A 24,761-nucleotide genomic window follows, 5' to 3' on the forward strand; every position below is an offset into this window, starting at 1 on the left:
GCCACTAAATGTTGTGTAATACCATTACACGCAGGAACACATTTAAGGAAGTCTTACAATTGGTTTGCACTGAATTTAATGTTAAAAAACATTTCTTTATACAGCTCACATCACTTTACAAAAACATAGCGGCCATTACTCGCTTCCAACTGTTCTTTTTTCTTTTGTCCAGCATGTGACACTGCCGGCAAAATGGCTGACAGTATTGACAGCAAAGCCTGATGCAACAATGTGTGTAAGGAATGTGCCGATATTTTTATTGACAAGTGTCTTAATGTGATCATACAATGTTTTTTAAATGAGAAAAAAGACATATCCAACCGTAAAAGTTCAGGCAGGAATGCTAAAGCTAAAAAAGTAATGCATAAATGAAGGATCAAGCCATTTCACAGCAGCCCATTTCATATCTTGTTTATGTGTCTAATTTCAGTCATTGAATAATAACCTTTTAAATAATTTTTCATTCATTTATCCAGAATTGCTTTAGCAACTTCGAAGTTAATATCTCAATACCAATTTCTTTCTAGACGTAATTTATTTATCCATTTCCGTATATACATTTCCATTGATATTTGAATTTAGCGCGATTTGTTCAGGTCAAGTCACTAGAAGCGCCACCGTCGAATTGTCTCCCATTTTAGCAAGGCGAAATCCGTAAGTGTCGCGTATTGTCTCTACTGTATTTGTTACCAGTAACTGCCTCCCGTCACCAGTATTTTTACTAATTCGGTTATCGAGGGCACCGCGCGGTCCTGACGCTGCCAGTAGCTGTCTCAAGTAATCAGCACTGACTCGTGGACGTGTTACGGGAATTTTGAAGTGGGCAAAGCCGTGCGGCCGTACTCGCTACCAGTTTCTATCACAGTATTTATGCAAGGTATTTCGGCTTGTAATTGACAGTATTCTTATATGATGGTGGATTAAATTTTTGTTGTGTTCCTTGTTCATGCTTCTGTTAAACACTTGCCGTGGCTTTTCTTTAAAGTTATTTATGCATGTATTTTACATTCATTTACAGTATACTTCTGTTATTTGGAGGTAATTTTTCGTCATTCTTAAACTGATCGACTTCATGTATCTTTCCGTGGGTGAAGTAGGCCTATCTGCGGTAGAGTGGTATTTACATAAAAGGGAATTATGCCCCTGACTTACGCCTTTTACGTCAACCTTGCGGCTGGTACACATACTATACTTCCCTAATGCTTCCTGCTTCGAAGAGCATTTGGCCTACTAAGCGACCGCTCCTCACCCCGCATGTCAGCAGATTATGCGATGACGCGTGGTCAGCGGAACGAATCCTCCCGGTCGTTATTCCTGGCTTTCTTGACCGAGGCCGTCATCACCGTCAGATAGCTTCTCAAGTGTATAAACACGTGGACCTCTCGAAGCAACCCTCAGATGCAGTTGAAAATCGCTGACCAGGCCGGCACGCTACCCCGAGACTACAGGGCTGGCACCATATTTACTTTGTGTAGCGAATATTAGGTACCCCTCTTGTACTAGGGGTTATAATAATAATACTTTTATTGACTTTACGTTCCACTAACTACTTTAACGGTTTTCGGAGAAGACGAAGTGTCGGAATTTAGTCCCGCAGGAGTTCTTTTACGTGCTAGTAAATCTACCGACAGGAGGCTGACGTATTCAAATACCACCGGACTGAACCAGGATCGAACCTGCCAAGTTGGGGTCAGAAGGCCGCACCTCACTGTCTCAGCCACTTATTTCGGCACTAGAGGTTATTTTTAACCGTTAACGTTAACGAGTATTTTTGTGTAACCGCTCCAGTTATAACCGTTAATAAAAAATAACTGCTAAGCCCATCCCTACGCGGCACTTCGTCCAATAAACGAAGTCGTTCAAATGAACGAGGTGCGAGCTAGTACGTACATTTTACCAAATACAGTAGAGACTGTATTTGATTTTACAATAGATGATGCTTGCTTAGGTCTTCGTAATATTGAAAGTCTTTGCTCTAAACATGCTGTATGCTCGCGTGAACGACCCGTTCAAAATATCTGATCGAACTCGTACCAGTTCATATGAAAGAGTCGTTCAAATGAACTAGTTCATGAACGATTCAACTCTAGTTCATAGTGTTTATGCTGTATTCTCGCATGCCGCTAAAGCCAAATAAAAATGATTTGTTTTGTGAGTATAATTCGTTAGTCAGTAGTTATAAGCATGCCCAGAATATTCCAAAACCGAACAGTTTCTTCCCAACGCACCCTTCATATCAGATTTGTTTTTGGACATTGTTTTTCATGAGATAGAGGTTATGTTGTAAGTTGGTTTCGACTGGAAATTGGGCGAATTTCTTGTTTAACCCTCAGTTAGTCACATGAAAAAATTACGTAATTAGTCGCACACGGAAGAAACTCCCAGGTTTGAGAAATGGATATAAATTTTGTTTAAAATAGATTTTATTGATACAACTATTTTAAACATGTTAAAATTCTGTAATGATTATTTGCAGGTTAAAAAATGCTTTATTAGTAGACTACTACTTATACCTTATATCTGTTTTTTCGAAGTAAAATATAAAAAATTACGTAAGTCAAAAACAAAGTACGGTAGCCTATAAAAGTTTTTAATTACAAAACATAAAACATTTAAAATATAGTGTCGTTCTACAATTATAAACCTACTAAAATTAACAAAAAATAAACCATGAAATAAGAACAACAAACAAACAACCTGAAATCAGTCTCCACACTTCCTTATGACTGCTGTCTTGGTTGCCATCTTCTGCACAGTTGTACAGAGCAGTGTTTTCCTTCCATATACAATATGCACAGTGCCGCGCTGCTCCAGCTGCACATAGTCTTTTAGTATCTTCATCTTAATACCAGGGATTTTTCTTGCTTGTTGCTTCACTTTCCGAGGTAGACTTTCCTGTATAGCTCTTTGTCGGATATAATCCATAAACGGATCTTTTGCAAGAGTTTTTAAAAGTTTCTGCAGGCAATATTTGCCTGCGTATTGGCTAAATATATGTGATGATAGCATTCACTGCACCAATGTTCATAAGAGCAAAAAACAGAGCCAAGGGCCATTTGTTTGTTTTCCTTCCCACATTGTAGGCTGCCTTCAACTAGTCCAGGGTGTGAACTCCCCCTTTTGTTATGTTATAATAAGTCATCATTTCTGGCTTCAGTGCATCACCGCTTTCAACGTCAATGTCACCTGAATCGTGCAATGAAGAAAGCAGCAAGACAACTTTATTTTTCTTTGCTTTGTAAGAAGGTAGAGTTTTGTCATGACCATAAAAAAATAAATTTTTTTTTTAAAAAAACCTACTGTTTACTGGTCGATTATTATGCTCTTGTACTATTGGTGGTAATTCAACCTTGTTTTTACGCAAGGTTCCGACAAGAGAGTGCTGATGGTCACTTGCTAATTCATCACAGAGTGGTATAGAGCAGAAGTAATTGTCTACAGTCACATTCCTCCCCGACTGGTAAATGAAAATGAAAACCTACAACCTGTTTTCCAGTCTTTGACCAGGTCACGGATGTAATGAATGGACCATATATAGGCTATTAGTACAATGGGGTTGCCACTCTCAAAGTGATGTATGAATGACTGATAAATGCTATGAAATGATAATGGAGAGTGTTGCTGGAATGAAAGATGACAGGGAAAACTGGAGTATCCAGAGAAAAACCTGTCCCGCCTCTGTTTTGTCCAGCACAAATCCCACATGGAGTGACCGGAATTTGAACCACGGTATCCAGCGGTGAGAGGCTGATGCGCTGCCATCTGAGCCACCTGAGGCTCTCCCTACTGGTGATTGCAACAGTAAATGTCCTGACACTGATGGGAAAGACAGAAGATCTGGTTGACTTCATGATTGAAAAAGATATAGCCATACTTGGACTGTGCGAGGCCAAGAAGAGGGGTATGGGGAGAGATTGGTCTGAGAGAAGGAAACAGGCTGTATTATAGCAGAGGACCTGAAGCAAAAAATGGAGCGACCATCATACTTAGAAAAGGAATCCAGGAATATGTGGAATATACAAAATGTGTCAGCGACAGGATGATGGTGATGAGACTCCAGTTTGAAAATGGTGTGAAAGATCTATTTCAGTTGTATGCCCCACAAACGGGTTGCATAGATGAACATCTAGAGGAAGTGGAAAGACAGATAGAAGATAAGGAATTGCTATTGATGGGAGATCTAAATATACAAGTTAGAATGTAAAGACAGTGAAAGGAAGATGTTATAGGGCCCTTTGGATATGGAAATGTAAATCCAGAAGGAGAGTTGTTGGTGGATTTATGCATAAGGAACCAAATGACTGTTAGAAACACCTGGTTTAGGAAGAAGAACAGTCAGAAGATTACAAGGTTTGGTTGGGGAGACAGATAAACAAAGACCATGATTAATTATATAATCATAGAGAAAGAACACTGGAAGAACCTTTTAGACGTTACAGCCATGCCTGAAGAAGCTTTTGGTGGAGATCATAGAGTTGTGATAGGAAAATTGAAAGTGGGAAAGATTAAAAAAAAAAAAAAAACAGTAAGAAGAGAGAAAAGAATTAAGTATGGAAGTTGAAAGAGAAAAACGTACAAGAAGAATTTCAAAGGGAAATAATACCCTTGGTACCCAGGACAGAGGTGGGGAATGTTGAAGATGAATGGAAAAGATTTAAGGAAGCACTGGTTGGATGTGCAGAAAAGGTATGTGGTAGAACATCAGGAAATGTGAACGACAAAGAGACACACTGGTGGAATGATAGGGTAAAGATTAAAGTGAAGGAAAAGAAAATGGCATGGAAAGCATGGAAAACATCTAAGACTGAAGAGGTAAGGTAAGGGTTATTCTTCCCGAAGGCAGGTCCAAACCTCCGCAGAGGCGTTCCTGAGCTGGAGTTTACGTGCGGTAGGGTGGCCAGTTCCTTTCTGCTCCTCCATTCCCTTATCCCCCACCAACAGCGCATGGCAACCCATCCAACTCCTGACCACGCCCAATGTTGCTTAACTTCGGAGATCTCACGGGATCCGGTGTTTCAACACGGCTACGGCCGTTGGCTAAGACTGAAGAAAGTAGAAGAAAATATGTGGAGGCAAAGAATTTGGCCAAGGAAGAAAAGAGGAAAAGCTGGGCCTATAATAATAATTTTGTGCGGCTATTTCTAGCCGAGTGCAGCCCTTGTAAGGCAGACCCTCCGATGAGGGTGGGCGGCATCTACCATGTATAGGTAACTACGTGTTATTGTGATGGAGGGTAGTGTTATGTGTGGTGTGTGAGTTGCAGGGATGTTGGGGACAGCACAAACACCCAGCCCCCGGGCCATTAGAATTAACCAATGAAGGTTAAAATCTCCAACCCGGCTGGGAATCAAACCCGGGACCCTCTGAAACGAAGGCCAGTACGCTGTCCATTCAGCCAACGAGTCGGACAGCTGGGCCTTATTCACACAGAAATTGAGAGATGATATGCAGGGCAGCAAGAAATTACTGTATGGTATCTTAAGATACATAAAGAGAGATCGAGTAAACACCAGATTTGTGAAGGATGAAGGTAGCATAATATTAACAAAGCCAGAAGAAATAGATGGAGAGAGTATTTTCAGAAGTTGCTTAACATAAGAACTGATGACAGTCATTCAATGGATGACCAGGAAAGACAATTAGTTGATGAAGAAATGGATAAAGAAATTACAATGAATGAAATTGAAATGGCAGTAAGAAAGACGGAGAATGGAAAAACTGCTGGAATAGATGAAATTTCAGTGGAGATGATAAAGACAGCTGGAGCTGTAGGCCTGCAGTGGACATATCGAGTTCTCAGGAATGTCTGGGAAAATAAGGAGGTCCCTGAGGATTGGCAAAAGGGAATAATTACCTCAATTTTCAAGAAAGGCAATAAGGAAGTTTTAAAGAACTACAGGGGAATTACTCTAATATCTCACGTTGCTAAGATAATGGAGAGGATACTGGAAAGTAGAATAAGGTTGAGGGTTGAGAACAGTGGCATATACTGAGGCCTACCAAGGCTATCAGTGAAGCCCAAGCCTCAAATGAGAATGATGGAAATCTAAAACACATTATAATGTAAGCATCTGACACATGGTTCCATTTATAACACTTGAAAGCGGTGAGAAAAAAAAAAGTTGCACGTATTTCTGGGAGCAAGGCATCGGAGACTGATATTGCAGCCCAGACTCTCGTCCCTCTCCCCTCGACTCGCCCCGCGCGGATTGCTGCTGTATATCGGATTAGAGCGAGAACTGGGCAGATAGGTGTGCTAGGCTTCGGTCTGTCAGATCGCCACTGCTAACTATCAGCCATGCGTTACTCATCGTACATACTTCCTCACCTCATAATCATAAATAACAGAGCACTGGTTTGTCACTCCCATTTACTTCTGCATCCTTGTAGGAAGACACTTCAGGGCTGCTGTTATAGGAGCAATGTAGTTTTCTTTTTATTGGTAGATCTGCTAAAATGAAATGAAATCTTTCAGGTATAGTGTTCTCTTTTGTTGCTTGAATTCGGACCCTTCATCATGGTTCGGACACCACCACGGATCTCCTGACGAAGCTAATTAACCAGTGAACGATCTGTACAATCGCTGTAAAATTCAATATTTTTTAAAAATAATAATAATAATAATAATAATAATAATAATGGTGTATGGCATCTGTATAGGCTTGGTGGTGACTTAATGAGGATAAAGTTAATGGTGAAGACGTCATAAACACCCAGTCTCCAAGCCAGGGGAATTAACAGTATGAGTGGGTTGATTCTGAAACTTGAACCAGGGCCACCAGACCAAAGGCAAGCATTCTGTCTATTTAGCCACAAAGCCGAACTTTAATTTGCTAAACTTTAGGCTACAGTCTCTACTGATCAGGGATTGAGCATTGGCAGTAGCAGAGGCCAGGGCAGAAGCTTGTGAAGCAGCCTTGACAACACAGCAGGCTACCGTACTCCGTTAGCTATCGGGTGCAGCTCAAAACGCTGAAAGGCTTGACGTTCACTAAACCAACCATCGAAAAAGGGGTAAATTAGGTCTAGTGGTAGCCTACGTCTTGATCCCAGCATACGCCACTGGTTGAGAATCAGATACAGGAAAATAAGTTTGGTTTTGGAAATAGAAGGTCAACAATAGAGCCCATTTTCATTATGAGACAACTAATGGAAAAGCAATGGGAGTACGGGAATGATATGGTGATGACATTCATTGATATTGAAAAGGCATATGACAGTGTCCCCAGGACTTAGGTTTGGGACAGTCTGGTACAAAAGAGAATTGGACAGGGATTAATAAAAATGATCATGGCAATGTACAAGGAATGTTGTAGTTGCGTGCAAACACAAGTTGGTTCAAAATAACTAGTGCGCTGAGACAGGGAAGTGTTCAATCACCAATCTTGTTTACAATAGTAATGGATGACATCATGAGAACAGCAAAAGCAGCATATGGAGGAAGAGAAATGAACATGTTGTTATTTGCAGATGATATTGTGATTTGGGGAGAAGACGACAGGAAGGTTCAAGAACAGTTGGATGTGGTGAATTAGAAGATCGAAGAAGGTGGATTGAAAATAAGTGTAGAAAAGAGTAAAACTCTTGTTGTGACTAGATGGGAGAAAGAAGGGAAAGGTCTGATTAGACTTGCAGACAAGCCCCTGGAAGTAGTGGAAACATTCAAATACCTGGGGAGTAAATTAATGGAGAATGCTCGACTGGATGCTGAGATTAGTAAGAGGATTCAAGCTGGAAGTTGTTTCTATTATAGTGTAAGAAACATGTTATAGGACAAAGATGTGCCAATGGAAGCAAAGGAAACTATGTACAAGATGTATTACGTACCCATAGCAACTTACAGAGCAGAAACTTGGACAATGACAAAGAAGGATCCAAGTCGAATACAGGCAGCCGAAATGAAGTTCTTGAGGAGTATGATAGAGAAGAGTAGAAGAGACAAAATAAGGAATGAGAAAATCCGGGAAAAAATTGGAGTGGAAAAAAATTAATGATAGAATAGAGAAGAGCCGACTAAGATGGTTTGGGCACATAAAGCGAATGAGTGACAAAAGAATGCCAAAAAATGTGATGGAAATGCAAATGCAAGGAAGGAGAGGCCATGGACGACCAGGATTGAGATGGAAGGAAATAATCCAACGCAGTATTATAGAAAGAAACCTGGACGGGAAACAGTGTTGGAGGAGGAGTGGTGGAAAGAGCGAAGAAAGTGGAGAAGAACCATATTTACCCCTACCAGGCTACAGCTGGATAAAGGGAAATGATGATGATAATGATGAATCTAAGCACAGCATCCTTTGCTCTATTGCTTGCATTGAATGGTCTTTGTTGTTGCTTTCCACAGTAAACTTCCATTTTGCTGGCATAAAATGTCTTAGAATCAGTCAGGGCATATACTTTTATGCCGTATTTAGCAAGTTTTGTTTTCATGTACTGCCTAAACAGGCACCGGCCTCTAAAAGGTTCTAACATTTCGTTTATAGTGACGTTTTCTCCAAGGGTGTAGTTGTTGACGCAGTTTTCATTGAAGACTTCAAATATTTCTCGCAGGGGAGCAAGTTTGTCAAGCTGTCACCTTTCTTGTCTTGTATTAGCATTGTCAAATTGTAGACTGCTCAGTAGAAACCTCCATCTTTTCAAAGACAATGTAGATCGGAAGAATTCTACACCAGTAAAATCATTTGCATAAAAGTTATCCGGATTTAGGTGCGACGATTTTAGGGTCCCTCCATATACATGAACCCTAACAAAGCTTTGATTTCTATACTGTCTGTATCCTTTGCATCTCTATCTCTTCTGTACTGTTGTTAGTTTATAGTACTGGAATTCGGTCGTTTGTGTAGTGGGCAATTGTATCTATCATGGGGTCTGTATAAAACAAACTCCAACAATCCAAGACTGTACGAGCTTCTCTAGCATCTCTTCATGGGCCAGGTAGATGCACTCTCAGAATGTTGTGGGGTCTACGTCTGGCATTCCTAGAAATAGGTGGGCTACACGAATACCAGCGAGTTAGTTTGTCATTACCCAAAGTAAAGTTTGTTTCTATTGACATCAAAAGTAGGGATTGGCTGTCAAACTGGTTGTACATCTGACACCGGATCTGGCTGTTCTTCATCTTCAGATTGTTCCGTGTCCGTGTTGTGGTCAGGTACTTCTAAAATGTCTTCAACCTCACTACCATCAGAAAAGATGTCATCTTCCTCTGACATTGGCTCCAGTAACAGAGCATTAATTCTGTTTTCTTCTCTAGGATCCATTATGAAGTAAAACACACTGAAAATTACACATAACTAAAAGATATTATCTAAAAAAGTACACACGCACTTAGTTGCACACGGGACTTTTACCGTTCACTTTGGCAGCACATAGTCGCGCAAGGAAGATCAGACCAGGTCATTTAGCAAATTATTGTTGACAAGCACGCCTCCGGCCGAACACTGACAAAAACAGAAGTGAAATTTGCGGAAGGGTGGGGGTTGTAGCTGTTGGATCACCCACCCCACCTCCACCTTAAACCGGTATAGTCTGCACAAAACAAATAGGACCCGGGAGAAAATCCCATGACACGACTAATTGAAGGTTAAAGTGTAATGTGGGATGATATACTGTAGGTGAGCTTCTGAACTAATTGGTATTGTTTTGGACTTCTTGTTACAGACCTCTTTTTATAATCATCATTCCTGTTCAGATTTCTGCTAACAACCCTTGTTGTCACATGAATACTAAGTGCTGTTTTATACTTTCTTTTAAAAAGTCTTCATATTTTTTAACACACCACTGTCATTTGGAAACTAGTTCAGTAGTTCATAGAAAATTTTCCTTTATGCAATACTTTTTACACTGTTGTGGAGATTGATATAGTTCGGGAAGTCATATTGTAACCGTAGTCTCTTTTTTGTTGACATAAATAACTTATGTCTTGTAGCTGGCTGGGACATCTGAAGATTTATACTTGTCAACCCTAAATTCTGTGTAGATCAAATCAAAATAACTTTATTTACAAATGCAGTGTCTACGCTTGTGGCAAATGGTACACAAAAATACATAATTATCAAGCACTAAATTTTACATTAACGAGAGAAGAAGACATTTTCCTAAAATACAGTATTGTACAATTTATACTAATAAATTTTCTATTAAACAAGTACCGCATCCTTAATAAATTTATGTTATTTACAAAATTCTACTCCACTGTACCGGGCGAGTTGGCCGTGTGATTAGGGTCGCACAGCTATGAGCTTGCATCTTAGGAGATAGTGGGTTTGAACCACACTGTCGGCAGCCCTGAAGATGGTTTTCCGTGGTTTCCCATTTTCACACCAGGCAAATGCTGGGGCTGTACCTTAACTAAGACCACAGCCACTTCCTTCCTACTCCTAGGCCTTTCCTGTCCCATCGTCACCATAAGACCTATTTAGTTGGTGTGACATAAAGCAAAATAGCAACAACAACAAATATATATATATATAAACAAACCAAACCAAACCCCTTGGCACTACAGCCCTTGAAGGGCCTTGGCCTACCAAGCGACCGCTGCTCAGCCCGAAGGCCTGCAGATTACGAGGTGTCGTGTGGTCAGCACGACGAATCCTCTCGGCCGTTGTTCTTGGCTTTCTAGACCGGGGCCGCTATCTCACCGTCAGATAGCTCCTCAATTCTAATCACGTAGGCTGAGTGGACCTCGAACCAGCCCTCAGGTCCAGGAAAAAATCCCTGACCTGGCCGGGAATTGAACCTGGGGCCTATATATACATATATATATATCCTATGTAATTACAAACATAATCAACTCATATACAGTACGTGGAATTACTTCAAATATTACTATACAACTGCTATAAGATTAAAATTTATGTTACTTTTTTTTTTTAACCTGTTTTGGTACCTAACAAGCAAAACGACCTGCTGCGTCTTAACCAGAGCCCCTTTTGCCTCCACTTTTCAGAGTTCCTGAAGGGCCTTCATAGCTACTGTAGTGGTCCCAGGGCCCTCAAAGTCCCCACTGAACTTCACCTCTACAGGCATTCCCCTACTTCGGCTGTCCAATCTTCATAGACCAGGGGATGGAATTAATTTATTCACAAAAATTCTGTATTTACAATAACCTGCACATGTCGAATGCCCTCTCATATTTCTTTTTTCTGTTGCTGTTTATTCTTTTTTTTGAATATCAGTAGGCCTACAGATTTTGGAAAAGGATCAAAAACTTCCCTGGCAAACTGTTCCACTCCTTCATGTCCTTCCCAGTGAATGAAAATTTATCCCCAATCACTTTTAATTTTACACTTGTGGTCAGGCTTGCTGATGTGATTATTTTCCAGCTGAAGCCTCCCATGGATTTTTCCCCATGCTTCCTCTCCTGTATAGGCTCTATATAATCCTACAAGTCTAGTTTACTCCCTTCTCTTAATTAAAGTTTCCCACCCAAGTTTCTCTAACATTTCTTACACACTACTTTTTCTCCTGAATTTCCCTGTTACAAATCTTGCTTATTTCCTCTGCACAACATCTATTTCTTTTATTAGGTATTCCTGGTGAGGATCCCAAACACTGTTTGCATATTCCAATAATGGATGAACCATACTTAAGTAACTTTTCTCTTTTAATTCTTTGCTGCATGCATCCTTTAAGTAGCCTCGTTATGACATGTAACGACCTGTATGCTTTTGCAACAGTGTCATCAACATGGCCCTTCTAGTGCAAATAACTTTCAAATCTCACATCTAAGTATTTGCTCTTGCCATCTTTTGGGAGAATTACCTCATCCGAAGTATAATTAAATTCAGTTTTTAAGCTCCTGTTTGTAAATGTTGTAACAGTTGATTTGCCTCCATTAACCTTCATAGTATTCTCTTCAACCCCTTGTTGGATACTGTCGAGGTCCCTTTGTAATTCTGAACAATCCTCAATGTTATTTATTTCCCTATAAACAATTATGTCATCTACATACAATGTTATATTGTTCCCTAAATCGTTTGCGTATATTAAGAAAAGCAATGGACCGAATATACTACCCTGTGCAATTCCCTTCCAAACTTTCTTTTCCTGTGATTCTCTATTCCTGTGATGTTCTATTAAGTTCTCTCATTAGCTGTTTTTTTAGGTACCAGGTGAGTTAGCCATGCGGTTAGGGGCGCACAGCTGTGAGCTTGAATCAGGGAGATAGTGGGTTCTAAAACCACTGTCGGCAGCCCTGAAGGTGGTTTTCCGTGGTTTCCCATTTTCACACCGGGCAAATGTTGGGGCTGTACCCTAATTTAGACCACGGCCGCTTCCAACTCTTAGCCGTTTCCTATCCCATTGTCGCCGTAAGACCTATCTGTGTCATTGCGACGAAAAGCCAATAGCAATATTTCATCCCTTTCATTGGTAAACCATTCATGTGAGCCTAGTTAGTTACTCAGAGAAATGCGTACCCTTGCTGGAACACAAGTTCAGGACGATTTTTTAAGAACTATTTTCATGCAAAATCTCCCCCTACAATAGTATTAATTATGAGTAAATACCATTTATTAGCTATATATTAGCTATACTTTTTTGTCCTTTTTGAGAGGAGTAAATGAAATTGAAATATTATGTCTATATTAATGGACTTACCTAACCTAATCAATTAGTGATCAGTTAAATAGTTTCTAAGAAGAAGGCAGAAACAAAAATACATGACATTAGAAAAAAGAAAATGCTTAGAGTTGTGTTAATAGATTTGAATTAATGGATAATATTGCACAAGTTTTAGCAGGTTATTCCTTCATTGTTTCCCAGTAGAACACTGAAACTGAATGAACGGCAATGATTAAAATTTATTGTGGTGGTCCATTGTGGTGACCTTGATGTGATTGAGCAGGCGATGTATTTGTTTTTAAACTAATGGCCGCATCAGCCATAAGTACGGTGTAATTATGACAGATGGAGGCAAAAGTAATCTGCAACTAACTCCGCCCATGGGCGAAGCAGAGCTAGCATTTTTTTTTAGTGAAGATCCATTCTATTTGGAAGATAAACATAAAGGTATGGTTTCTTCAGATTGAAGCTCAGTTTACAACATTACAACACAGACTGAGGCTAGCAGAAAGTAATGTGAAATTACCAAAATTAGAATCAGCAAAGTTTGGTAGGGAGATAAAGGACTGATTACGATTTTGGAGCCAATTCAAAAGAATTTGTGATGATGAAAATATTAAAACAGAAGATTAATCCCAGTATCTCATTCAGTGCACTGTAAGGGGCATTAGGGATAGAGAAATTGTGAAAAGCCTTCCTCCAACAGCTAGCAATTGTCCTAAGGTCATTGATTCTCTTACAAGCAGATTTGGAAGGGATACATTACTATCTGCGCACTTTTTATTGATAGATTTTCACCCTAGTGCTGAAGTGGTCGACCTCGGCAATCTTCGAGATTCGTACCGGCAATCTTTGAAACAAAAACTATGAATCGCTTATGCATCGCTGTGCGACGTCTGGCGTACACTTTACGTACTACTACTGTTGTTATTTACACAGCAAAGCCAAACCATAGAATTCACTCTAGGAATGTTATATAATGTTATATAATGTGTGTGTGATGCAGTTGTTGGCTTAAAATAACAAAGATTTCGAAAATTCATATCGATCGATCATATTATCGATTCATTCCAGATTTCATTTTTCATTCAGTTGGCAGTACTAACAGAACCGGAAGTGCTCCCTCCTTACTCTTCAAACCGGTACACAAATCTATCGCTAAAAAGTGCACAGATAGTACTTATGGAACACTACAACTGAGGACATCTTGCAGTAGTGCTTTTGAACACTTGTAGGAAAGAAAAGACCAACATATTCTGTATGAGAGGCTGGAAATTACTAGAGTATGGCTGAGACCAAACAGTTTCATCAGGTGTCAATAAATTTAATTTGCATTCAGATAAGCTTGAATTGCTGCTAAGTTTAAAAACAAATGAGGTTGGAAGTGAAGAAAGAATTCAATATGCACAACTCGTTTTGGACTGACTGAAGGAAAATTTCAAGTGAAAAGTAGAGCAAAGGAAGAAGAGAAGGAAGGCATATCAACAGCAAGTTCACTGTTTTCCTCGAAGCAGGTTAGTAAAGTTTCCAACAAGTGTGTCTTGTGTAGTAAGAGCCATAAAAGTGAGGAATGTTTCCCAGCTCAACAGATGAAATTGCCTGAGAAAAAAAAGGAGAAAATCTCCAAGGGGAAAATGTTGCTTTGCTTGCTTGAGTTTGGGTCACTGACCCACACATTGTAAAGTAAATATTCATTGTCCTGTGTGTGTGGCAAGAAACATGTTGTCATTATGAGTCCCAATCTTGATGTGAACAGCTTAGAAGATAAGATCGAGGAAAAGAGGGAGCAAGAAACTAAGCCTACCAGAATTGTCATGAATTCTCAGACTGATGTTCTTGAAGGAAAAGGTTGTGAGATCTCTGGTTGACAGTGAGTCACAGAGATTGTTCATCCTTGAGTGGACCTTCCCAAACAGAGATGGTATATGGAAACCAGCAAACAGTACCAACACAGTTATGAAGTGTCCATCAACAGTTGGACCAATGATTTCTCCACAGCATTTTGAGTTCTGGATCAGAAAACTATCTGTGGCAGAATATCAAGGTTGAAATATGGCTACTAGATGCAGGAGTTGAAGGAGAAGAAAATACGGATTTCAGATTTTGGACAAGGAATTGTTATATATATACATACATATATATTTTACAATTTGTTTTGCGTCACATGGACACAGAAAGGTCTTATGGTGACGATGGGACAGGAAGGGGACAGGAGTGGGAAGAAAGCGTCCATTGCCTTAATTAAGGTGCAGCCCCAGCATTTGCCTGGTGTGAAAATGGGAATCATGAAAAACCATCTTCAGGGCTGCCGACAGAGGGGTTAGAACCCCTATCTCCTGAATACTGCATACTAGCCGCACTTAAGTGGCTGCAGCTATCAAGCTCGGTGAATTGTTAACAGGTGCTGATGTAGCTGGAAGAGTGATTGTTGGTGATGTCTAAAGGTTGAAGTCATGACTGGTGGCCACGAAGACTAAGTTCGGTTGGACTGTACTGTGAAAGTTATTGAATAGAGAAATCTCGGACAGTTCTGCCTCAATGGTGAATGCCTTGTTTATTCAGAGTGCTTATAAAACTTAATTTAGGAATTCAGATGCCTTAGGGTACAACCACATTGCTTGAAACAAACAGCCTGAAACCGCCTCAGGCAAAATGTTTAGGCTGTTTCAAACAACTCTGCATACACACTGCAGTAAACTCAGGCAGTCGTCAAGATGTCGTCTGAAGAAGAGGATGTAGATGAATGCATACTAGTGATGTGGCAGTGGATGCTCTTAAATTCAAAACCACCACAAAAATTTTGGATTCATCCTTTGAATGTTAAAAAGTATTGAAAGTAGTAGGCTAGTGTCCTTGATAAATGAACTACGGAACTATGAATATTAGTTTTTTAATTACACGAGGATGACCCCATCAACTATCGACCTTTTACTAAAGTTTCATTGTGACGTTCATTTCTGCAGCAACTTCCTCCCATAGTTTATCAACGAGGGTTCTGTTGCTGTGATCTTTCAAATTGAAGTTATAAATAGCCAGACATTTTTCTATGGACAGATTAAGCTTCACCAGGAATACCTAATAAAAGAAATAGATGGCATGGAGAGGAAATCAGCAAGATTTGTAACAGGGGATTTCAGGAGAAAATGTAGTGTATGAGAAATGTTAGAGAAACTTGAGTGGGAAACTTTAAGTAAGAGAAGGGAGAAAACTAGACTTATAGGATTATATAGAGCCTATATAGGAGAGGAAGTATGGGGAGAAATCCATGAGAGACTTCAGTTGAAAAATAATTATATTGGCAGGGCTGACCACAAGTATAAAAGTAGAAGGAATTTTAGCAGAAGTGATTGGGGTGAATTTTCATTCATTGGGAAGGGAACAGTTTCCCGGGGAAAGTGTTTGATCCTTTTCCAAAATTTGTAGGCCTTCTGACATTCAAGAAAAGAATATACAGCAACAGAGAAAAGAAATGTTAGAGGACATTCGACCTGTGCAAGTTATTGTAAATACAGAATTTTTGTGAATAAATTAATTCCATCCCCTGGTCTATGAAGATTGGCCAGCCGAAGTAGGGGACTGCCTGTAGGGGTGAAGTACAGTGGGGATTTTGAGGGCCCTGGGACCGCTACAGTAGCTGTGAAGGCCCATCAGGAACTCTGAAAAGCGGTGGCGAAAGGGGCTCTGGTTAAGACGCAGCAGGTTGTTACGCTACTTAGGTTCCAAAATGGATTTTATAAAATAAATAAGTAAATGCAATGTAAATTTTAATTTTATAGCAGTTGTATTATTTTAATTCCACGTACTGTATATGAGTTGACTTTGTTTATAAGTAGAATTTTGTAAACAATATAAATTTATTAAGGATGAGCTTGTGTTTAATAGAAAAAAAAAATGTTTGTGTAAATTGTATAATACTGTATTCTAGGAAAATGTCTTCTTCTCTTGTTAATTTAAAGTTTAGTGCTTGATAATAATGTATTTTAGTGTACCATTTGCCACTGAGGTAAACACCTCATTTGCAAATAAAGTGATTTTGATTTGAGTTGAAGTATTCTGCAAGTATCCTACAATTTTCGGTGTTATTATAACCAATTTTCTGTGTTTTTGGGTCTCTGAAATGTAAACTCGGTGGTGTGTAGTTCCTTACTTTTTTTAAATGCTGTGTAAAAGTCTGTTGATTTGTTCTGTTTGAAGTCCAATTCCATTGCTGTTAGTTGGTCTTTCATATGTTGCATTTTGATCTTTTTGAGACCTTTTGATGCAAGCTTCCTGGCTTCTATGAAGTTGCTTCTATTTTTATCATTTTTGTTTGCATTCCATATGTTCCAAGCTCGTTGTCCTTTTAGAATCAATTGATCACACTCATCATTCCACCAAGCATGTTTTATTTTCTTTTTAAGAATAATAGTTTCTTTTGCTGTCTGTAAAATGTCCTTTTGAAGTTGTACCCATATTTTAGGTGTCCTTTTTCTTTTTCAAGAGTATTTTGAAACTATTTTCTTTGGCTAATTTTTGTATGTCAAACTTTTTAGGTTGATATTGATTTTTTTCTGATTATTGGCTTAAGTTTGAATTTAATGTTTGACAGATGGTGGTATGAATCCAAACCTACCGAGCTTGATAGCTGCAGTCGCTTAAGTGTGGTCAGTATCCAGTATTCAGGAGATAGTAGATTCAAACCCCCCTGTCGGCAGCCCTGAAAATGGTTTTCTGTGGTTTCCCATTTTCACACCAGGCAAATGCTGGGGCTGTACCTTAATAAAGGCCACGGCCGCTTCCTTCCCACTCCTAGGCCCTTCCTATCCCATCGTCGCCATAAAACCTACCTGTGTCGGTGCGACGTAAATCAACTAGCAAAAAAAAAAAAAAAAAAAAAAAAAAAAGAATCGAAACCGACACTCTTAGCAACCTTTAGATTAAGTATCTCTGGTGCAGACTGTCTACTTATGACAACATGGTCAAGTTGTTTCTCACCACAAATTGGATTTGGGGAGACCCATGTAGTCTGTTTTCTAGGAAGTTTTTTAAAGAAGGTAGAATTTAGGACTATATTATGTTCTCTGCATAGACTAATGAGTCTTTCTTCATTAGCATTTGTTCTTCGATGAGCAGGGAATTTACCTACTATAGATCAATGACAAAGTTCTTTGCTGATTTGAGCATTAAAATCTCCAAGCAATATTATTGTGTTTTTGGATGGAATTTGGTCTAAGGTGTTTGAAACTTTTAGCCAAAATATTTCTGTGTATTTTTTCTCGGTTTATTTTTTTCATTTGTAGGTGCATGTACATTTACAATAGTGTAGATTTTATTCGTTGATTTAAAGGTTAGTGTGGAAAGTCTTTCATTAGGAGTTTTAAACTCTATTATAGAATCTAGTATATTCTTGTTTACAATAAAACCTGTTCCAAATTGAGGTGCATTCTTCATAACTCTTTTCCCTGGTTTTCCCTTAAATATCGTGAATCCCTCTGAGGCACATTGATTTTCATCAGTATATATTGTTTCTTGAAGTGCTGTTATCAAAATGTTTTTAACTCTTAGAAAATCTGTCAATATTTTAAGTTTTCCTGTCTTTAAAAGTGAGTTCACATTAAAAGTAGCCAAATAATTTACGTTTCTGTGTCTAATTTTGTATGATTGTTGCTTAAGGCAGGTTTCCGGATGCTTTGACTCATCCTTTACACAATGTTGTGGGCCCTCAGAATCTGAATGCCCACTTTTCATTTCCTTGGAAACGGGAGATTGGTTACTCCCTGGGGTAAAGTCTCTTACAAAGTGCATATTCATAGTTGATTGTTTGATGGGTAAGGGAACAAGCCCCTTAAAAATTCTACTCAAGGTTGTTAGCTCCGAGGAAAGATTTTCAGCCGCACCTCTGGTGAACAGACGCTAACAAGTCTGATACAAAATGGATTTTTTTTGCTGTCTCTTCCGCTAGTTCCGCCATATTGAGATCCATTCCCTCTGCCTTCACTACCATTGAGATTATTAGCACCCTCCATATTTATAACCCCTGGATGGAGGGTGTCTCGGTATTTTAAAGCCCCCAAGAATTGGGCTACCTGTTGGTCTGCGGGTCTTAAGACCATCCCAGCAGAAGTGCTAGGAACCCCCTATCCACCACCTGCAGACACGCTCTGAAGGGGTCAGGTTCCCCTATGACTTATTGGAAGTCAACCCCACCCATTGAAGCTAGGGTTTTATTGCTGTCTCGTGGGACAAATTTGCTTGATATTTTTTCATTTATTTCAGACCTCAGCTCTCTTCTACTCATCCTGTCGGCACTGCATCAATTAACTCACTGTTTACGTAAACAACGCAAAACATTTATCATTTTATTTCTTTTAAGTTCCTAATTATTTTATTATTATTACTATTATTCTTATTCTTATTATTCACAGGTGGGTATCAATTTAACTCTGCTTCATATCAGAGTACACAATCTGAAATGAACTAAATATCGCTCTATCTGGTGACCCGTATTCCCAGTGCGTCTGGATGTTGTAATTATGACAGTCTTCATACTCTGTGTCCAAGCATTTATAAGCAGGCATCTGTCTTCCTCTATCACAAAGTGTATTATCCGTATTTATTTCATCTCTTATTTTTAACGTAGATTTGAATGTCTATTTCTCTCTTATTATTTCCTCAGAGCTTCATTTGTATTCTTCCATCATTACTCGTAGATATTTGCTCTCATAACAGAGCGTAACATGTCACTTATTAATCAAGGATTTTTCACTGGTACCTCAACGTAACATTTTCTTCCTCTTGCGGGGTTTTATTACTTCCTCATTGTGCGACAAAATTTGCTTATTGATCGATATTTCTTCATTTATTTCAGACCTCAACTCTCTTCTACCCATCATGTCGGCACTGCGTCAGTTAACTCACTGTTTAGGTAAACAACACAAAACATTTATCATTTTATTTCTTGGAAGTTCCCAATTATTTTATTACTGCATGGCTATCAATAACACATCCTTCTAAGGACATCATTATTGATATATCCTGACGTTATGTTGAAAACTTCGTAAATCCCATAATTTAGAGTTGGCTAAATAACTCGTGAAAATTACAACATTATTATTATTAAAATTCTTGTTTCCGAATTTGGCCGCCTATGGACCGCATTGAACTTACGGCTTTTTCTTCTTCTTCTTCTTCTTCTTCTACTTCTTCTCCTCCCAGAACCTCTTCATTCTTTCACTTCTGATCTTCCTTTCTTTCTTAGATAAGACCAGTTTGGGTCTACATTTTGGTGGTTTCTCCTGGAATGTTTTGATGCTGTCCACTCGACTTCTAAATTCTTTTCTGTTGTGAACTATCTCCACTGTAAGTCCACTTTCTATTGCATCTCTTTTTACCTCTTCCACCCATTTCGTCGAAGCTTTTAGTCCAATGATGTACTTGAATATTTTCTTAGTTAGCCGTTTCTCATCCATTCTTTCTAGATGCCCATAGAATTTTAGCCTTCGCTTTCGCATGGTGACAGTGATTTTAGGCATAGATATCAAGGATAATTTAATTAAAAAAAACCTATTCAATACTTTCCACGTTTAATGTGGTTATTATCTACATGATTTTATGTAGACTTATTTAGGTCAGGTACATGTTTCACCCATTATTTTGGGCATCTTCAGCCTGTATACAACCTTTAGGTCAAGGTTTGGGACCTTTTTAACCAATATGAACATACAAATATATACACTATATACAATATATACATTATATACAATATATACAAACATTAATGAACTCTTAAGATGGGTAACATAAGTTAATGCAGTTAAGTTTTTTGGTCCTAATCTATCTAATATGAAAAATGTCCAAAACTAAAATGGATCTTCTTTTTGGTAAAGAGGATTACATATCGGGGTTTATGTGACCCCTATATCATATCATGTTCTTGACGTACCGTGTCTGTTGACAGGATGTGTCGTCAACAATAAGTGGAGATTTGAACTGATTGTTGATTGTAGGTTGGTCAAGATTGAAAATATAAATTTAAATTAAATGTGTTTTAACTTGGCAGTTCTATTCTGGTTAACTTAAAATGTTCAAAAATAAAATGAAATGGATCTTCTTTTTTATCATAAGTCTTGAGAAAGGGTGATATTAAAACTGGGGCTTATTTGACCGACGATTTTCATTTTCTTGTTCTTGACGTAACTAATATTTAAATGTGTTGTCATGCACAAGTGGAGATTTAAAAAACCGATTGTTGTAGGTAGACTGGTCAAGAACTTGTGAATGAAACTGTTAGTGTCTTGATTTTGGGTCTCATGTAACGTCAAGGAATTGACAAGAGTACAATATTAAGCTGTCTCATAGTTTTAGGCTGCTGCTTAATTGAGAAGGAACATCCTAGACACTTGGTACAGTCTTGTATGAATATTGTTCCCGTTGATGTGTTGCTTGGTCTTGGGAGGGATCTTAAGAATATCTGTAATGAAGTAGAAAAGTAATATTGAATTAAAAATTTAGAGCACGTGTTGTGATAAAATGTATTAAATTAACACCTCTTAACTGTAAAATGACTTACTTGTTCAATTAATACTAGATGGACCTGTCTGTTCCTGCAGTGCCTGTCTTATCAACATTTCTACTCCTGGTGTTGTACTGGTGCGGTAATGGAGGGAGAGTGGGGGTAGGCTGGTCTATGGGCGTGTGTGCTATTGCTGGAGGGGAGTTTCTAGAAGCGATATGGGCGGGTTTAACTTTTGGCATGGTGGATGAAGCATTTGAGTGTGGAAATTTAAATAATTGAGGGATTATGTTTTGATCTGAATTCACGATATTAATTAATCTAGGTGTTAATTCGTACAAAGAATTTTTAATTTCATTGACAATAAAATAAAAATCTCAACGACGTCAATGAAATTAAAAATCCTTTGTATGAATTAACACCTAGATTAATTAATATTGTGAATTCAGATCAAAACAAAATCCCTCAATTATTTAAATCTCCACACTCAAATGCTTCATCCACCATGCCAAAAGTTAAACCCGCCCATATCGCTTCTAGAAACTCCCCTCCAGCAATAGCACACACACCCATAGACCAGCCTAACCCCACTCTCCCTCCATGCCCCGCCCCTCCATTACCGCACCAGTACAACACCAGGAGTAGAAATGTTGATAAGACAGGCACTGCAGGAACAGACAGGTCCATCTAGTATTAATTGAACAAGTAAGTCATTTTACAGTTAAGAGGTGTTAATTTAATACATTTTATCACAACATGTGCTCTAAATTTTTAATTCAATATTACTTTTCTACTTCATTACAGATATTCTTAAGATCCCTCCCAAGACCAAGCAACACATCAACGGGAACAATATTCATACAAGACTGTATCAAGTGTCTAGGATGTTCCTTCTCAATTAAGCAGCAGCCTAAAACTATGAGACAGCTTAATATTGTACTCTTGTCAATTCCTTGACGTTACATGAGACCCAAAATCAAGACACTAACAGTTTCATTCACAACGTTCTTGACCAGTCTACCTACAACAATCGGTTTTTTAAATCTCCACTTGTGCATGACAACACATTTAAATATTAGTTACGTCAAGAACAAGAAAATGAAAATCATCAGTCAAATAAGCCCCAGTTTTAATATCACCCTTTCTCAAGACTTATGATAAAAAAGAAGATCCATTTCATTTTATTTTTGAACATTTTAAGTTAACCAGAATAGAACTGCCAAGTTAAAACACATTTAATTTAAATTTATATTTTCAATCTTGACCAACCTACAATCAACAATCAGTTCAAATCTCCACTTATTGTTGACGACACATCCTGTCAACAGACACGGTACGTCAAGAACATGATATGATATAGGGGTCACATAAACCCCGATATGTAATCCTCTTTACCAAAAAGAAGATCCATTTTAGTTTTGGACATTTTTCATATTAGATAGATTAGGACCAAAAAACTTAACTGTATTAACTTATGTTACCCATCTTAAGAGTTCATTAATGTTTGTATATATTGTATATAATGTATATATTGTATATAGTGTATATATTCGTATGTTTATATTGGTTAAAAAGGTCCCAAACCTTGACCTAAAGGTTGTATACAGGCTGAAGATGCCCAAAATAATGGGTGAAACATAAAATCATGTAGATAATAACCACATTAAACGTGGAAAGTATTGAATAGGTGGTTTTTTATTAAATTATCCTTGATATCTATGCCTAACGTCATCTTCAATACGGGTCAATAATGAGAGTTGTTACTTGTAATTGAGAGTGATTTTTTCGGTGTATTTATAGAGGTCATCATTTTTTCTGTTCCTCCACTCAGCATTTTTCTGTGGCCCTAAAATTTTCCTTAAGATTCTCCTCTTCTTTTTTTGGAGATCTTGAAGCTCACCCTTTTTATTCATTGTCAGGCTCTCTGAAGTGTAGAGACCCTCTGGCTTTACCACTGAGCTGTAGTGTCTAAGTTTCGCCTTGCAAGATATTGCTCTTTTGTTGTATCTGTTCTGGGTTAACCTGTAAGCCAATTCTAGTTTTCTAATTCTTGCCCTAATCGCCTCTTTATCCAATCCATTAGGTTCTATCCATTCCCCTAGATATTTAAATTTCTCAGTTCTTTTTACAGTCCCATGCTTCACTTCTAAGTGTCTCTCCCCTTGATGTCCATATTCCATGTATTCAGCCTTCTCATATGACACTTTAAGACCCGTTTTCTCAGCGATCTCATGTAGAGTATTCAGCATAATTTGGGCATTTTCTCGGTTGTGAGCCAAGAGTGTAAGATCATCCGCGAAAGCCCAACACTTAATTTCTAAGTTCTGTCCTTTCCTCCCTAAATGTATTCCCTTTATTCCTTTCACTTCCAAGGCTTTTTCCCATGTTCTAATGATTTTTTCTAGAACAATGTTAAAGAGAATTGGTGATAGGCAGTCCCCTTGTCTGACTCCTGTTTTTATTTCAAATGGTTCAGAAATTTCACCGAAGAATTTGACTTTTGAGAAAGTTTCTGTCAGGGTTTGTTTTATTAACATTCTTGTTTTCCTGTCAATTCCGAATTCCTCTAGGACGTTAAAGAGAGTCTGCCTGTCAATTGAATCATACGCTTTCTTAAAATCAACAAATATTACCACGGTGTTCTGGCTTCTCAAAGCTCTTATTGTGAGAATGCTCTTCAGGTTAAATATTTGTTCTGCGCATGATCTTCCTTTTCGAAAACCAGCTTGGTACTCACCAATGAGATGGTCTGCTTGTTCTTCAACTCTTCTCAATAGTACTTTAGAGAGTATCTTATATGTTATTGGGAGTAAAGAGATGCCTCTACAGTTATTGATGGTCGTCCGGAGACCTTTCTTGTGAAGTGGGTGTATAAGAGCACACTTCCAATCACTGGGGATCTTTTCATCTCTCCAGATTTCTCCTATGACGGCGTGGATTGCTTTTGCTGCAGTTTCTCCTCCGAACTTCCACATTTCTGCAATAATTCCATCTGCACCTGGTGCTTTGTTGTTTTTAAGCTCATTTATTATTTCTTTGATCTCTTCTAGACTCAGTGGCTTGGAATCTTGGTTATCCTGAGATAGATTTTTCGTATCCAATCTTTCCACAGATTCTGCACAATTCAGTAACATTTTGAAGTAATCTGCGAGAAATTGACAATTTTCTTTGTTGTTCGTTACTACACTATCATCCTCCCACTTCAAACACAAACTTGATGGCTGGTATCCCTGTAGTTCCTCTCTGAAGGTTTTTAAAAATGCTCGAGTGTTGTTCTTTCGAAAATCATCTTCTATCTTATCCACCCTACTTCTGTCATAATTTCTTTTCTCTGATCGTATGATCTTAGCTGTTTTCTTCCTCTCTTCCCTGAAAGTTTCCCATCTCTCCTCGGTTTTGTTGGAATGCCACCTCTTCCATGCTTGTAGTCTTCTGTCCAAAGCTTCATCACACTTTTCATTCCACCACCTGTGTTTTCGTTTCCTCGCTGGATTCCCCAAACCTTCAGCTGCTTTAAACATTGAGTTTTTGATATCTTCCCAGCTGTTCATATTCAGCTTCGACAATTTTTCACAATATGTCTCTTTGCTTTGTTTCAGAGTATCTGCATCAATTCTAAGCTTCCTCTTGATTCTTTGTTTGGGTTTGTATGGCTGGAATCTTACTTTAATCTCCGAGAGGTAGTGGTCCGAATCTATGTTTAAGC

The 24,761-nt window shown here is 38.5% G+C and overlaps 1 long non-coding RNA gene across 1 annotated transcript in view; it reads left to right on the forward strand.

The window, feature by feature from the left end:
* The first annotated feature begins 2,078 nt into the window (after window positions 1–2,078).
* The window catches only part of LOC136872532 (uncharacterized), an 81,487-nt gene continuing 58,804 nt past the window's right edge, over window positions 2,079–24,761 (forward strand). The window contains exon 1 of the long non-coding RNA XR_010859940.2: window positions 2,079–2,151. This is a non-coding gene — a long non-coding RNA (uncharacterized lncRNA). The remainder of the gene's footprint in view (window positions 2,152–24,761) is intronic.

Source organism: Anabrus simplex, chromosome 4, assembly GCF_040414725.1.
Source record: "Anabrus simplex isolate iqAnaSimp1 chromosome 4, ASM4041472v1, whole genome shotgun sequence".
NCBI classification, from domain to species: domain Eukaryota; kingdom Metazoa; phylum Arthropoda; class Insecta; order Orthoptera; family Tettigoniidae; genus Anabrus; species Anabrus simplex.